Genomic DNA, 15089 nt, shown 5'->3' on the forward strand with positions numbered 1-15089 from the left:
GGCGCCCTCCGCCATGGGCTCCCTCTTCCGCAGCGAGGCGATGTGCCTGGCGCAGCTCTTCCTCCAGGCGGGCTCGGCCTACGAGTGCCTCAGCGCCCTGGGCGAGCGCGGCCTCGCCCACTTCCGAGACGTGAGTTGAGACGCGCCTGCATTTGGTGCTTCATGGAATTGATACGCTGCTTGATTGTCGGGTGGGGGGGGGCGTGCCGAGAAGGAACCCTTCAAAGCGGTTTACAAAAAAACAGAACAATGAAATTATCACTTTTTAAAAAACAACTATAACTTTCTCTTCTTCCCCAACCCTTGTCGTTGGAGGAGTCCCTCAGTCCCTCGCTTTGCTGCCTCCTCCCCCCCCCCCCCACCCCTAAAGCTTGGAGGTTCCCCGGCAAGGGGGAGGGGAAAAAATTGAAAGTTACACTTTCGTGCGTCCCTCCCGGCGTGACGCTGCGCGCTGACGTCACGGGGCTGTAATGGTGGTGTGCCTCGAGATTTTTTTCATCAAACAAGTGTGCCTTTGCCCAAAAAAGGTTGGGAAACACTGGTTTAGGTATCCAAAATGCCAGATTCCCAGGATGTGTATGGACATGCTGGCGAGGCCCCTCTGTCAGGTTCTAATCCCATAACTTTGTTCCAGGAGAAAGGCAATGCCCCATAGCTTGATCACTGCCCCACAACCTAACATCCTAGATAAGAACAGTGAAAAGCATTCACATACAGTGGTACCTCAGGTTACAGACGCTTCAGGTTACAGATGCTTCCGGTTACAGACTCCGCTAACCCAGAAATAGTACCTCGGGTTAAGAACTTTGTTTCAGGATGAGAACAGAAATTGTGCTCTGGCGGCACGACGGCAGCAGGAGGCCCCATTAGCTAAAGTGGTGCTTCAGGTTAAGAACGGACCTCCGGAAGGAATTAAGTTCTTAACCCAAAGTACCACTGTATTGCCTTTCCACCCCCATACACTGGAATCTCCTGCAAAAGGGCTGCCTTTCTCAAGAAGCCTATTAGTGCGCACGTCAGATGAACATTACTGGTGCATGCATCCACTCACTTTGCTGAACACAGTGCAGATTCACGTTGTTTTTATTTATAACACATGTCCACAAAAGGAAGGCAAATGGTCATGGCTGGTTTTAACCTTTAAAGCCCTATACAGCCTAGGACCCTCGTACCTACGGGACCGCCTCTCCTGGTATGCCCCACAGAGAAACCTACGGTCTGCAAATAATAACATCCTCAAGGTCCCAGGCCTCAGAGAGGTTAGGCTGGCCTCAACTAGAGCCAGGGCCTTCTCAGCTGCGGCTCCAATCTGGTGGAATGCTCTGTCACAAGAGACTAGGGCTCTGCGGGACCTGACATCTTTCCGCAGGGCCTGCAAGACAGAGTTGTTCCACCAGGCCTTTGGTCAGGGTGCAGCCTGACTCCCTCCTCTGGCAACCTGCACAGAACTTTGCCTAATCGGTTGCCATCAATTTGATTTTAATTAATTTTTATAATGAAATATTTTTAGAATGTGTGATTATTTGACTGATTATTTGATTGTTGTTAGCCGCCCTGAGCCCAGCTTCGGCTGGGGAGGGCGGGATATAAATAAATTATTATTATTATTATTATTATTATTATTATTATTATTATTATTTAAACATTTAGGAAAAAGAGTTGCAAAAAGGCCATAAAGCCACTTGTGTGCTAATATTAATTATTCATATAGCTCCTGGGCAAGTGACAGAATAATGACTCCATGCCTGAGATTTGCATTAACAACAGCTGGAGGTTGTGCAGGAACCTTTCTTTAGTCATAGGACTAAAAAAAAATAAAGGCCTGGATTACTAGTCCGTCATCCATTCAGAGCTCTTGTGCCTATTGATGTACGGAACTTTTGATGAGTCTTTAGAGTTGGAGGAGGGAAGAGAAGGTGTGTAAGTTCTGTAGGCAAAGGAACTGCTCTCCATATCCTTTGTAAGGATTGCTCAATGAAAGGGACATGCAGCGTTGCTGTTCAAACAAATAATGAAGCCCATCACACAGCAGGGCATTGATTCACTGTGACACAACTGCAACCCCTTCCTATGGTGGACCCCCGCAGTGCCCAGATGCAGAGGCCCCCATGTCCTCACACATCCTAGAAACAAGACAAGCAACTTTGAGGAGCCTTTTAAGTGAGGCTGTCTGGATATAGGTCAGGTGCACTGAGCTGGGGTAGAAGCTCTAGAAAGCAGCAAGTGCCAGCATGACACCCAGTTTCATAATCCCTTCTCCTGCTGACATCATCATTGCTGGAGGGCACACCAACTGCTGAAACCCTGCTTCCTTGATCTTTCCAATAAAACCACTGTGCCAGCTAGATGCAATAGAAATATCTGTGTCAGGAGAAGACTCAGGGGTTGTGCACCCTTCACCATGTCTATGCAGATCTCGGCCTAGAGGAAGGGGGATGAAAGAAAGCGATAGTTTGGGGGAAGGATATAAGGTACAAGGAAAATAAGAGAAGAAATTACAGAAGATAGGTAATATATATATTCACTGGAGAAGCATGTAGAGGAAACAAAAGTAAAAGCTTTCATCAGCAAATGGGGAGGACATTACAACTTCCAGAACCAATGTTTGTACTTAGCTTGAGAAAAGTGAAGTGATGAGACACCTCTGCCACAAGGTAAAAGCTCAAGCAAAGAACTTCCAAATAAGGCTTAGATCTCAGTAGAAAACGATGCCAGTAATTGCCAGCAGATTAAGCCTGGTTCTGTCCACCCTCCCTGCACCACCATTTTGTAGCTGGTGGGCCTCAGTAATTTTCAGCCGTCTCAAGTGGGCTTTAGAGTTGGAAAGTTTGAGGACTGACCTCTGTTCTAGGAGACGCTGCCTTACACCAAACGGCTACAGGATCATACAAAACTGGCTAATTATGAAGACGACTGGAGGATATTCCTAATTCTTAGGAAAGGCTATAGTAGATCAGTAGCAGATCACACACTTTGCATGTAACCCCTTCCCTGTCCATTTAATCATTTGAACCACCAGCTCAGGGTGATGCCGGGCAGAGGCAGTGCCAATTAATGTGGGCACCCCTGAACAGAGGCACCAATGGCCAGTCTTCCATGAACCACCCTTCGCTGTTATGCACACACGTCCCAATATCAAGTTCTATTTATTAAAAGCACGTTACCTAGCTATTGAGTGGAAACAGCGCCTTGGATGTTACCAATAACAAGGCAACCCCTGCCCGTTCTAATCTAAAAGATGTGACACAATGAGGTTGGGAAGAGGCAAGCAAGGTCTGGCAGCAGCGAAGTTACAAATTCTTCCGATCAGCTTGAATGAGAAAGGGAGGGAGAGGAGGCGCCAGACAGCTGGTCTCTTTGAGGTAACCAAACATTAAGAGGTTCCCAGGAGGTGTACAGCCCTGCTGGTGGGTCCCTTTTGTGTTCAGTCCTGTTCGAAACCCGCCACACACGCACACACACTCATTCACAAAAGGGGTTTAGGAAAAGAGCGAAGACCTAACCTGCGCCGCCCACCTTCCGCCGCGGCTTGTGAGTGAGCGGGTCGCCAGAGCCGCGCGGGCGCGACGTGCCCTTCACGGGCCAGTAAACTGAGCTGCTGGGAAAGAGGAGCGAGTGAGCTATCGGGGGAACGAATGCCGCTGCTGGGGCAGCTTCATGCTAGAGAGATTAAGGGAGTTTCAAGGGTCCTGGAAACCAGCTCAAAAAAGAGCGCACTTTCACTGGATGCTGGGATGCGGGGCGGGGGGGGGGGCGAGTGTGTGGCTGTGGGTAGAATTCTGCACACCTCCGTAACTGCGCACACCGCCCCCACCCCAAACAACCCCACCGCGGTGCCGTGCGCTCTGCGCCCCGGGGCAATGCCTTCCGCAACCCTGATTACGCGCGAGGTAACAAGCAAGGACGCAGCGCGATCTCTCGCCGACGGGGAAGTTGGTGGGAGGCGCCACCGGTGTTGATTCACAGGGACCTCCGAGCCTCTGCATCTGGCCCGACGGTCCTCTCCCCTCCTCCACTTTCCTTCCCACCTGCTGCAGGCGCTCCCAGCAAGCCCAGGTGTCCTTACCTGGCTCTTGTCCTCCGTCCGCCGCCTCCCCCCCGGCCCTGAGCTTTGCGCGCAGCCCACAGACAGCAGCGCCCTTTTCTACGCTTCCTCTGCCCTCTTTTCCTTGCTTGCACACGCCTCCCTTTGGGATCAGTCACTTTCCTCTCCCCTCTTTTGTTAATTCCCGGAGCCGGGGCCTCCCCTCCCCTCCCCGGAAGGCGAAGAACAAAAGAAAGCCCACAAAAGGAAAAAAAGAAAAAGGTTACATTAACTTTCTGCTCAGCCATCGCTAAGTCGCCCAGGGCAAAGGGGAAGCCGCCTGCTCCGCCTCCCCTCGCCCCCCCCCCCCCGTTACCTTGACTCAGCCGAGCTGCCCCTTCCTCCCCTCCGGTAAGTTGAGGCAAGAAAAAACTCGCATCGCCACCGGAGGGCTCGAGAAAAGCGCCGCCACTGCTAGAAGTGCCAAAAATAAAGTAAACACAGAGGGTCACCGCTGCCCACGTGAGAAGCGGCGCGGCGTCCCGGGAGCTCCGAGAAAAGAGCCTCGGCTGGGAGGAGGAGGCGAGCGAAAGTGGCGGCAATTAACTCCGCAGGCGCCGGGGCTGACCCCAACTCAGGACGCCTTGCAGCAGCAGCAGCAGCAGCAGCAGCAGCAGGGTCGAGCCCGGATGTGGGAATCCTGCTGCTTGCGGGGGGAGGGGTGGGAAGCCCCCGGGACCTGAATCCGATAGTCAGCCGAGCCTGACCTGAAAACCCAACTCTCGGGTTAGTTCGTCCTATAAAGAATTAACACGGCGGGTCCCTGCCCTAGAATGACATGCTCGCTGCACTGCTTGAATGGCACCTGCTCATGCCCATCTAGTTTCCTCTTACTGTTTTTACAACACACACACTCGTGCATGTGTACACAGAGGTAAGTCCCGCTGCATTCAATGGGGCTTACTTCCCTGTATTTACTAGGAATAAATCTCACTGGGATCAAGCCTTTGTTGTTGTTGTTTTGTCGTGACCCCATGGACCAGAGCACGCCAGGCAACTTTTGAGGAAAGATAGCTAGGAGTGAGCTTTATCTTTTTCAATAAAGAAAGACGGAACTCTTGTATCGCGGGTTTCCCACAAGCATCTAGTTAGCCACTATGAGAACCAGATGCTGGACTAAGCTGGGCCACCGGCTCTTCTGTTATTACGATACACCAAGATCTATGGCCGTGCAATGAGAGAGATGCATCGAGTGTGTCTGTTTGCTCGCAGGCGAGGTTGGAGAGGCTTCTCCAAAAATAATCAGCTCCGGTCACCTTTTTTCTGTCCTGCTTGAAAATAAAAGCGTCCGGGGGATTCATCAAAGCCCCATCCACCCGAAAAGGTCTCGAAGAAACAGGAGCGGCTAAAGAAGGAAGCGCGTTCTTCTTATCTAGGAGCCTCCGGCCGGGAGACTCGGAGGCAGCGCGCGCCATGCCGAGGACCTGGAAGGAGCCCGGGCGACGAGCCTGCAGGAATGCCAACTATGCGGAGGCTGCCTGTACCTGCAGCTGCTCCCTTGCTGGTGGCCCCCAGGGCCGCACGGGGAGGAAGAGAGAGAGAGAGAGAGAGATTCTCCTCCAGCATCCGCGAAGAAACGAGCAGCGCCCGAGAAAAACCATACCTGGGGCGGAGAGGGAAACCAGCTTCACCGCCTCCCTTCACGCCCCGGTACAAGCAAGTGCAGACCCGCCTGCACTCGCGGGCCGTCTGGGCCTTCGTACCAGCGAGACGCAGAGATGTCTGCCCCCAGGCTACCATTTATTTCCATTACAAAACTGCAACGACAACGAAGCTCTCGGGGAGTTTTTCCAGCTAGTTTGCAGACCCACCTTTAACGGGTCTAAAGGGAGGTGGGGTGTTCATTGTACAAAGAAACTAATACTGTAACTCCTTTCCAGTTCTCACATTCCCAACAAACATTCATAGAAGAAGGGTACAGATCTGGCCCTAGCCGAGGGTGTGAACAATCAGAGGAGAGCAGAGGGAAGATATTACAAGCAGTGAAATGTATCTTCTAGTCAAACAGTTTTTGTATGTTGTGGGTAGAGGTGGGGAGAAGATGGACAAAGTTTCTTTTGTGGAATGCATGACTTCTACAGGACAGGCCATTTCTGAGTTTTCCCTCTCCAAGAAACGCAGCAAGAGCGAGAGGGTGGAGAATGCTTTTAGGGAAAGGTCATTAAGTGTGCAGCTCTGCTGGAGCCACACATTAGAGATCTGAAGACACCCGTAAGCATGTGCGCGCGCACGCACACACACAGGCATAGTAATATGATGGTTTACACATGCATCCATAGGCACATAATTTAGTGCAGTAGCTGCAAAATCATGAATATGACTGACAGACGAAAACCCCTTGGCCAACTTTTTTAGGACACAGAAATATGCTCTCCCATGTATACTTGCAAAGTGAAGCAAAGCACCACATATGCACGCGCACACAGAGCTTCTGCACATTAACAAGTACTTTTGCTCCTATCCATTACCACCACGTTTTGGAATGTTGCTGTCTATGTCAGGGCCTGTGCTAAGTCAACTCAAAGGCAGAAACAACCCTTAGGAAATGTAAGACAAGACCTTTCTGTGACGGGTTAGATTTTTTACTTCCCCTATGATCCTCTCTTGTGCCAGACAAAATAGTAGGCTGGCATAAATCACACAAGGAAGAGGGAAATCAAGGGACCAGAGGTCTCCCAACTCCTGCACCTTCAGTTCTAAGGAATCCTTTTGTCCCAAGAGAAAATCCTTCTCAAACCTCACCATATTAATTGGCTCCTTTTGTTATTCCTGGCTGGAATCTATCCTTCCTCAGCAGCTTCTTGCTTGCACTGGGCAAACATTGGCAGCAACAGGATGAGGAGCTTCCCAATAATGGCATTCTTTGTTACCAACTTACTATTAGAAGGATGTAGATGAAACTGTTCACAGCATGTGGCTGTTTTTGCTGCCCTACAGCCAACAGCCCCTCACTTCACTTCATGGGCTCTTTATAGCATGCAGCCACAAAAGGCAGGGAGCCTTAAAAAAAACACCTCAAATCTCTATTTGTTATTGATATTATGCTGCTTAGGTGGGGGGGGGTGTGCGTGTGTGCGTGTGTACACACAGAAACACACACCCCACAGATCAGTTTTGGAGCACTTTTTTTTTCATATTCTGAAAGTGTTTTGTTCATCCACACCAAATTACAGAGCAAGACATGTCTTGGGAGGCTGCCTTTTGCTCTTCCCTGTTCAATACTATACAAAGTGAACGCTTATTGGAAAACTGAGGCACTGAAATCATGCAGCAGCACAACACCATCCAGAAAACCTTCCCCATAAACTAACAGGATTAGGGCACATATCTCATGCCTAAATTCACACCACTGCAAGTACCAAAAATTGAAGTATTCCATCAATTGGGGGAATTTGCTTTTACAGTTCAAGTCTATTGCGCTAAAGCTAAGAATACAAGATGAGCCCTGCTGGATCAGAGCAAAGGCCTATCTAGTCCAGCATTCTGTTGTCATAGTGGTCAACCAATGCCTGTGGGACTGCTCCGGCGGGAAGGTAAACGGTGTTTCCATGCGCTGCTCTGGTTTGCCAGAAGTGGCTTAGTCATGCTGGCCACATGACCCAGAAGCTGTACGCCGGCTCCCTCGGCCAATAAAGCAAGATGAGCGACGCAACCCCAGAGTCGTCCGCGACTGGACCTAATAGTCAGGGGTCCCTTTACCTTTTTAACGCTTGCAAGCAGGACATGAGAGTACTACTCCTCTCCCGCTCATGTTCCCCAACAACTGGTAATCAGAGACATACTGCCTCTGACATTGGAGCTGATATATAGTCATTATGCCTGGTAACTATTGATAGCCTTATTCTCCATAAACAGCAGAGTAGTTAAAAGCAACACATTTTGACTAATTTTGACTCCTGTATTTTTTGTAAGCTTAAAATAGCAGGACAATTGCTACTGACATCTACAGGTGCCAGCTTCTCAACTAGAAGCAGTAGGTGGAGGCAGGCAGCCTACCAGTTCCCTTCACCTTCATCCCTCCAAGGCAAGGGAAGAAGGTTGGCCAAGTGAGTAACTAGTGGAAAAAACAGGGGGAGGGAGGCACAGCAGCTGCTTTCTCTTTTAGAGCCTCCCTTAAAGAGACAGGCATAATTTCTGCTTTGAGCACCAAGCAACCTTAGCTTCTTAGACATATTTGCAGGGCACAAGGAATGCTTAGACTACAGTCATGACATCTAGAAACCACTTATTGTAAATAATCACATGTGAACCACACTGGGTCTAAAGAAAAGTTGTCTAAGGAAAGGAGATGTAGACTTTAGCTTTTCAACAGGATGCTCCCATTTTTCTATACCTAGGCTTGCCCCCAACTCTGCTTGAAGGTCTATCATTTCCCTTCCCACATTCATCTTGGGACATCATGGCTGGCTGGGTTCCCATGCCATTTTACCTTGTGCTGCCTGGAGAGGATTGCAGTTCCTCCCATTAATTTGCAGTGCTGTAATGGGATACGTTCCACAAGGGCAGTTCCTTCTACTTCCGTACTCTTAGGGAATGAAAAGAACAATCAGTACTGAGATTTTGCAAGTCTACTTGGAACTTGCACCCCTGTCTCTAAAATGCTTTTGGTCATGTAGACCTCCTCAATAAATGACTCCTCCTACATTCAGCTTCCGTGCTTACTCACACCATAATCATTCTTCCTGCATTTGGGCGGGGAGGGGGGGCAGGGGGAGAGCACCTAGAATATGCATGCTCATGACTTCAAATAGCTCAGAATATGCAGAGGCTAACTTTGTGCCTTGCAATTACGCAGCACACCAACAACATTCCAAAACGCCACTCCGGGTGGAAATTATGCACACATTTAGTGCTGTGGTTTGAAGGGCACAAACGATGGTTCATGACAACCAGAACTGGTGACTGCTCCCGAAAATATAATACTGGAAATCACCTTGGAATTTAACTTGCCCACAGAATCCCAAATTGTTAAAAGATATAACTGACATCATGATACGTGAGACAAAAGATGGATAACAGCCACAGTTGGCGTTCACATATTTGCAAATGGACTGGCATGAATACACAATGCCAGCTGCCCACCCAGTGTCCTCTTTAGGCGGAGTTATTTCTGGCACTGTAGTAACAGTAGCAACACACAAGTCTCCTGTCTGCCTAAGGAGAAGCAACCACACTAAAAATAGGGAAATCTCTATGATTGGGCATGAGGAAAGGTGGTTAAAGCTATCTGCATAGCTCTCCAGTACTTTGCTGGCCAAGACCATTGGCTGTTTCACCGACAGTGACAGATATGCACACTATATATAGGGGTAGGCACTGCAAGCCTCTAAGTGAGCAGGGGAGAGGATTTGCAAAGCCTGGGTCCTGCTAGACCAAGCGTGGCTTCCACGGCAGAAGACTGGAACAAAGAGCAGAAGTGCTTGGTAGAGACTGGGTTGCAGGAGGTGTGGTTTAAAATTTTAAGCTTCAAAATTCCTGATCCTGAACAGAGGTATGCACTCTTTATAGTAGCACCATGAGATCCACTCTCTCAACAGTATATTGAGAAAGAGGCGCAGGGGTTTTCCTCCCTGCTCCCAATCAACTGGTATAAAATTTTTATGAAATAAAAATAAATTGTGCTTGAGGGGATTAGGCCAGGATGGGAAACCTCAGGCTAGGAACCAAATGTGGCTCTCCAGAACTCCATATCAGGCTACACCTGGCCCTCATGAAGTTATTGGGTGTTTCTGCCCAGCTAGAATTGTCACTGAACGCTGCTAATGCCTCTTACTTGCCTAGATGAAAGACAGAGAGTGTACATAGACACTAGCCTACTGCACAAAGGTAACGTCTGCAGATTTGTTTTGCCCACTTTTTGCTCTGGCTCCACCCACTATTGGCAGGTCGCCTTCAGAAGGCTGCCCAGGTAGCCCACAGCCTGAAAAAGGCTCCCCAGCTTTGGATTAGACAAGTTAATCCTACCATAAGAAACATCCCTGGAATCAGTGATAAAGAGATTCACAATGAAAATGCTTAGTACAGTTGTAGCTGAGACGGAGTTATACAACATCATATTTTAAATATGTGTCTGGAGAAGCAGAGTTGTATTTCTATTGCACCTCTATCCAAAAGAGATCTGTAGCTCTGACAAAAGAGCCACTAATAATCACATTTCCTGCTAGAAGCAAGATACAGCGAAGTATCAGATGAAGAATTATCTTAGTGCACGGGACAAACAGTGACAAGTATTGAAACTGAGAATCTACAACCTTTTTTAAAAGAACCCACTGAGTTCTGCAGTGTCTGGTTAGTTAGAAAGGAAGAGCAACTAGATTATAACAGGTTATGACATCGACTGATTAAAAATATATTTATTTTAATGTATTTAAAATAAAGTATTACATTAATGAATTTCATTGTTTATTGTTTGCTTACCGTACTTACATTTGAATGCATCCATGGATGGTTGATTAGATTTTTTAATTGTAAGCCACCTGGAGGACTTTTGTCAAAGCAGAATATGAATTTAAAAGAATAATAAGAATAGCTTACAGTGACAAGTCCACAAGTGGACTAAGACTCACTCCATATTCATAATATTCATAATAAAAATGTTACAATTTTTCACAGGCTTCCTCATTCTATTGCATTGTTCTCAGAGTTTTTGCAAAAGTTGATGGGGGGGTGTTAATGACAGTGTTAGAGCGGTGTGTGCAAGTTGGGGGCAGCAGATGCATATGATTAGGGCAATATGACCCCAATCCACAAGGGAAAGGAGGAATTTAACAACCCAAAGGCAATCCAAACACCATAAATTTAAGGCACATGTAAAAAACTCTACCCCAAAGAATCCTGGGAACTGTAGCTTAAGGATTCTGGGAACTGTAGCTCTGTGAGGGAGTAAGCTACAGTTCCCAGGATTCTTTGCAGTGGGGAAATGTGCTTTGAATGTATGGTGTGTACACAGTCAGACTCTGTTGCTTTACATTGCAATCCTTTTGCATTCTATTCTTTCCTATTTCTACTTATATCTACACAAGCCCAATTAGAGCTGGGAGGAAAATACAAGATTCTCCGGTATCTCCCAGTTACACATACCATAATCCACATGCGTGGAATTGAAATTTTTGTAGTACGGTGTAATGGAGGTCTTTGCGCATGGGGGAGCTAGTATGCCAGAAAGAAACTCTTCCCATTTATCCCTGCTTGCAGCACGAAGAGCTCATTCCCTGACGCTGGACAGTCCTCACAGACAACCACAGGGGCATGTTGCTGAACAAGAAATAGAATGGAGGAGTGGGGAATTAATAGCAGAAAGCAAAGAAGATCATAAATCCAAATGAAGTGTTGATGGAATCACAAACCACAACTGAGTGGCCTATGCATTTTACAACCTGCTGAGCTGATTTATTCCGGACAGGACTGTCAAGCCCAGAGGTTAGGCTGTGAAACAAATGGGGAAACAAACCCATGGTGAGGAAGAGAATCTCTTCTTCCTTCAATGAGATTTGAAACGGAAAGCTCTCTATAAAAAGGAAAGCGCTCCAGTGCCCCCTCATACTGATCAATAGCCCCAAGGTCTGCGTGGGCCTTATCTGGCCTGTAACTGCATAGGTCTCACATGATCAAGGGTGCAATCCCACACAGAGTTTCCTAGGCACGAGTCCCATTGAACACAGCACTTCTAAATGCATAAAAGGACTGAACTGCAAACTAGTAAACGGGCGTCCCTCTGTGTGGTCAACTAATGCAAGGTTCTCCATGAAGAGAGATTCTTTACTGAAATGGAGACTTGTGAACGGTAAGTGAATTGCCCTTGTGCTCTAAAGGATGAATCATAAAAAAAGAAGTCCAAATAAATGAGATTACAGCTTGGGTTGTTGTTTTGTCAGCAAGCTCTTATTCTTTGCTGCATTTTATTAGGTGAAACGGCATTTTGTAAGAGTTTGTTCTGTTGCATATAAACGTTCTGCTATTGTCATTGCTGTTAGATGCCCTGAGTGTGGGATGGGTGATATAGAAATTGCTTAGTAAACAGTCATCCTCTGCAGGTTCATTTAAGACACACTTCCTCAATCTGTGTGCATTCTTTCTAGCAGTTTCTTTTGATAGGGAGAACACGCACTTATGCAGAGTGAGAGGTCAGCATTCTTCTTGCTTTTTATCTACACCAAATGCACAAAAAATTGGGAAATGAGCACCACAATGGGCTTGCTTATATTTGCCTTCAATACTGGGACTATGACATGCAGGGTCTGGACTAGTAATATAACACACCACTATTATAACACACTAGATTCATCTGTTTAACAAGCAAAAGCATTTACTATTCTTTCATCCAAGATGGTCCCATTTTTTCATTCTACCTGTTGGGAAATATTTAACTTCCATAAGAGCAGAAGGTTCCTAATACTTCCACACAAAAATCCTTTAGCCCCAGCCAGGAATGTGCATTTTGAATAGCTCTATTAAAACCTTTGATAGCATGGTTGACATTAGATTTCTAATATTTGGAGAACTAGGTGCTTGGAAAGGATTAAGTGGAGACGGATCTTTCAAGGCTAGTTAAAGAAGAAGAAGAAGAAGAAGAAGAAGAAGAAGAAGAAGAAGAAGAAGAAGAAGAAGAGTTTGGCTTTGATATCCCGCCTTTCACTCCCCTTCAGGAGTCTCAAAGCGGCTAACAATCTCCTTTCCCTTCCTCCCCCACAACAAACACTCTGTGAGGTGAGTGGGGCTGAGAGACTTCAAAGAAGTGTGACTGGCCCAAGGTCACCCAGCAGCTGCATGTGGAGGAGCGGAGACGCGAACCCGGTTACCCAGATTACGTGACTACCGCTCTTAACCACTACACCACACTGGCTCTCTTTTTGCATCTATTTTGCCCTGGACACATGAGTAGTCTGCTCTCCAAGAATAGGAGAATACGGAGGTCCAAATAGGGCACTAAAAGCATAAATGCTCATTAAGCACTTTTAAAAGCTCTGTAAATTAAACCATTACAAAGTCTTGTGGCACCTTAAAGACTAGCAGATTCATGGTGATCCCCCCCCCCCAAAAAAAAACACCTTTCATGGTGTAAAGTCTATCTGACACATGAAGTGTTATCCTCAGATAGCCCATGCAGAGAAAAATACAGTGGACAGTGGAATCAAATGACTAGGAAACACAAGAAGTACAGTGTGACACACTTAAAATGCCAATTATTTTAGTGGAGGTGCTGAAAAGATTTTGGACAGGTCATCCTACTTCTAAATATGCTGTTATGGTTTCCTAATGTTCCCTAGCAGAGAATAAAAATAAAAAGCTCACCAACTGCCATTTAAAAACTCCCCTTTAACACTGCCTTCCTCGACCCCCATTTCCCATGCAGAATATGTTTGGAATGAAAGGTGGGGCTGAATTAGAATGGGGGAAAGATCTGATCAGACAGCACTAGAGAGAGGTCTGCAGAGTCCCCCAGGCTCTGCTTTGTGTGTAAGCCAAGTTGCCTTCTGTGATAACAATTCACCTGCACTGCTGTGCTAACCAAGTGAGGTTCCTGAGGTGAAGGTGTGCTGCACAGAAGGCAAATTGTTGGTGAGGGGAAGAGATCTCTTACTGAGTTCTGTGTAGAATAATCCTCAGTGGCAGACATAAGGACTCTGTGCCTAGCTGAAAAGGACAGGAGGGCTTTTATGTTACAGGCAAGAAAGGGCACCAACACCCATTCAAATGAAGTAATGAAAATAGTGGCAATTCAAAATCCATTAGGGGCTTTGCACTTTGTTCCCTTTCCCCCGTCAGTAAAAAAAAAACCACTGCTCTTAGTACTCCACATTTCTAGCTCTTGCCAGAAATAATTACAGTAGTCTGTGCCTCAAGACAACTTTGAGTCCACAAGGTCAGAATCAGAACATCACTCAGCAGTGTTCACAGGCATTACAGAAAATCCAGGCGGAAACCTTAAAAAAACCACCCATGTCACCCAGTTCCAGAGCAGAGGCCTTGCCTTCTTAAAGGAAAGGGTTTTGCCACCAATTTTGACCACTTCCCCCACTTCAGCTCTTGTGGAATAATAGGGGGGATCAGAATGTCTTCAACATCTCTCTCTCCCAGGGTCAATCCAGCTCTTACGCTCCTTTCTTCTTGCCATCCCTTTTATTTCAAAGTTCAATAAACAGGAAGAAAAGGGAAAGGGTCTTGACAAATCCCATCAAGGCTCAGGAAAAACCAAGCCTGCCTCCAGCTGACATACCAGGCCCTGCACTAATGAGAGGTAAGGAGGCACCTAAGAAGAACAGGCAACAGCAAAGAGAAGGAGAAATGAATTATTCACATTGCATGCAGTGGACAGCTGCACAAATCACACACTTTCCACACCTAAAAGGGACAAGCACCAGATCCTTGCAGGTCCCCATGCTTGACCAGGGCTTCTACATCTTGCATCCCAAGAGAGGCAGCCCAGAGGCCAACAGCTGCATCCAGTCAAGAATGGAATTTGCAGCTGAAAGGCTTTTGTGCAAGGGATGCACAATAGCCAGGCCAGTACAGGGGAGGGTCAGAGTTAACTCTTTGATCACCACAGCCTCAGAGGGCAAAAAAGAAAGGAACAGCCTGTAGTTGCCATTCTTTCTAAAATGGCACATATGTTATCATGCATATTCAATCTGATCACTGATCACAGCAGGCCTCTAGTATTATTCAAGCAAAAAGAATACGTGTTCCTAGAACTGAGAGCTCCAGCAAGCAGTGAAAAAGCTCATCCCCATCCCATCTCTATAGCATAACACCAAATACAGTTGTACTTTGGATCCTGAACGCCTTGCAAGTTGAACGTTTTGGCTCCCGAGCACCACAAACCCAGAAGTGAGTGTTCTGGTTTGTGAACGTTCTTTGGAAACCAAACGTCTGACGGGGCTTCCAATTGGCTGCAGGAGCTTCCTTCAGCCAATTGGAAGCCACATCTTGGTTTCCGAACGTTTTGGAAGTCAAACAGACTTCTGGAACGGATTCCCTTCGACTTCCAAGGTACCACTGTAACCTT

General features: G+C 47.0%; 1 protein-coding gene across 10 annotated transcripts in view; it reads right to left on the reverse strand.

Annotated features, from left to right (window-relative positions):
• The window catches only part of LARGE2 (LARGE xylosyl- and glucuronyltransferase 2), a 54388-nt gene that overhangs the window by 20647 nt on the left and 18652 nt on the right, over positions 1-15089 (reverse strand). For 2 of the 10 annotated variants that reach the window (XM_028727115.2, XM_028727107.2), the window contains exon 3: positions 11165-11338. The exons of 4 other annotated variants lie outside the window; for them this stretch is intronic. The gene's annotated coding sequence lies outside the window, so the exon portion shown is untranslated. Of the gene's footprint in view, positions 1-3503; positions 3599-4066; positions 4223-4400; positions 4647-5340; positions 5444-11164; positions 11339-15089 lie in introns of those variants that run through there. 4 more of the 10 variants (XM_028727168.2, XM_028727141.2, XM_028727132.2 and 1 more) reach the window with 4 other exon arrangements.

Source organism: Podarcis muralis, chromosome 1, assembly GCF_964188315.1.
Source record: "Podarcis muralis chromosome 1, rPodMur119.hap1.1, whole genome shotgun sequence".
Classification (NCBI taxonomy): Eukaryota; Metazoa; Chordata; class Lepidosauria; order Squamata; family Lacertidae; genus Podarcis; species Podarcis muralis.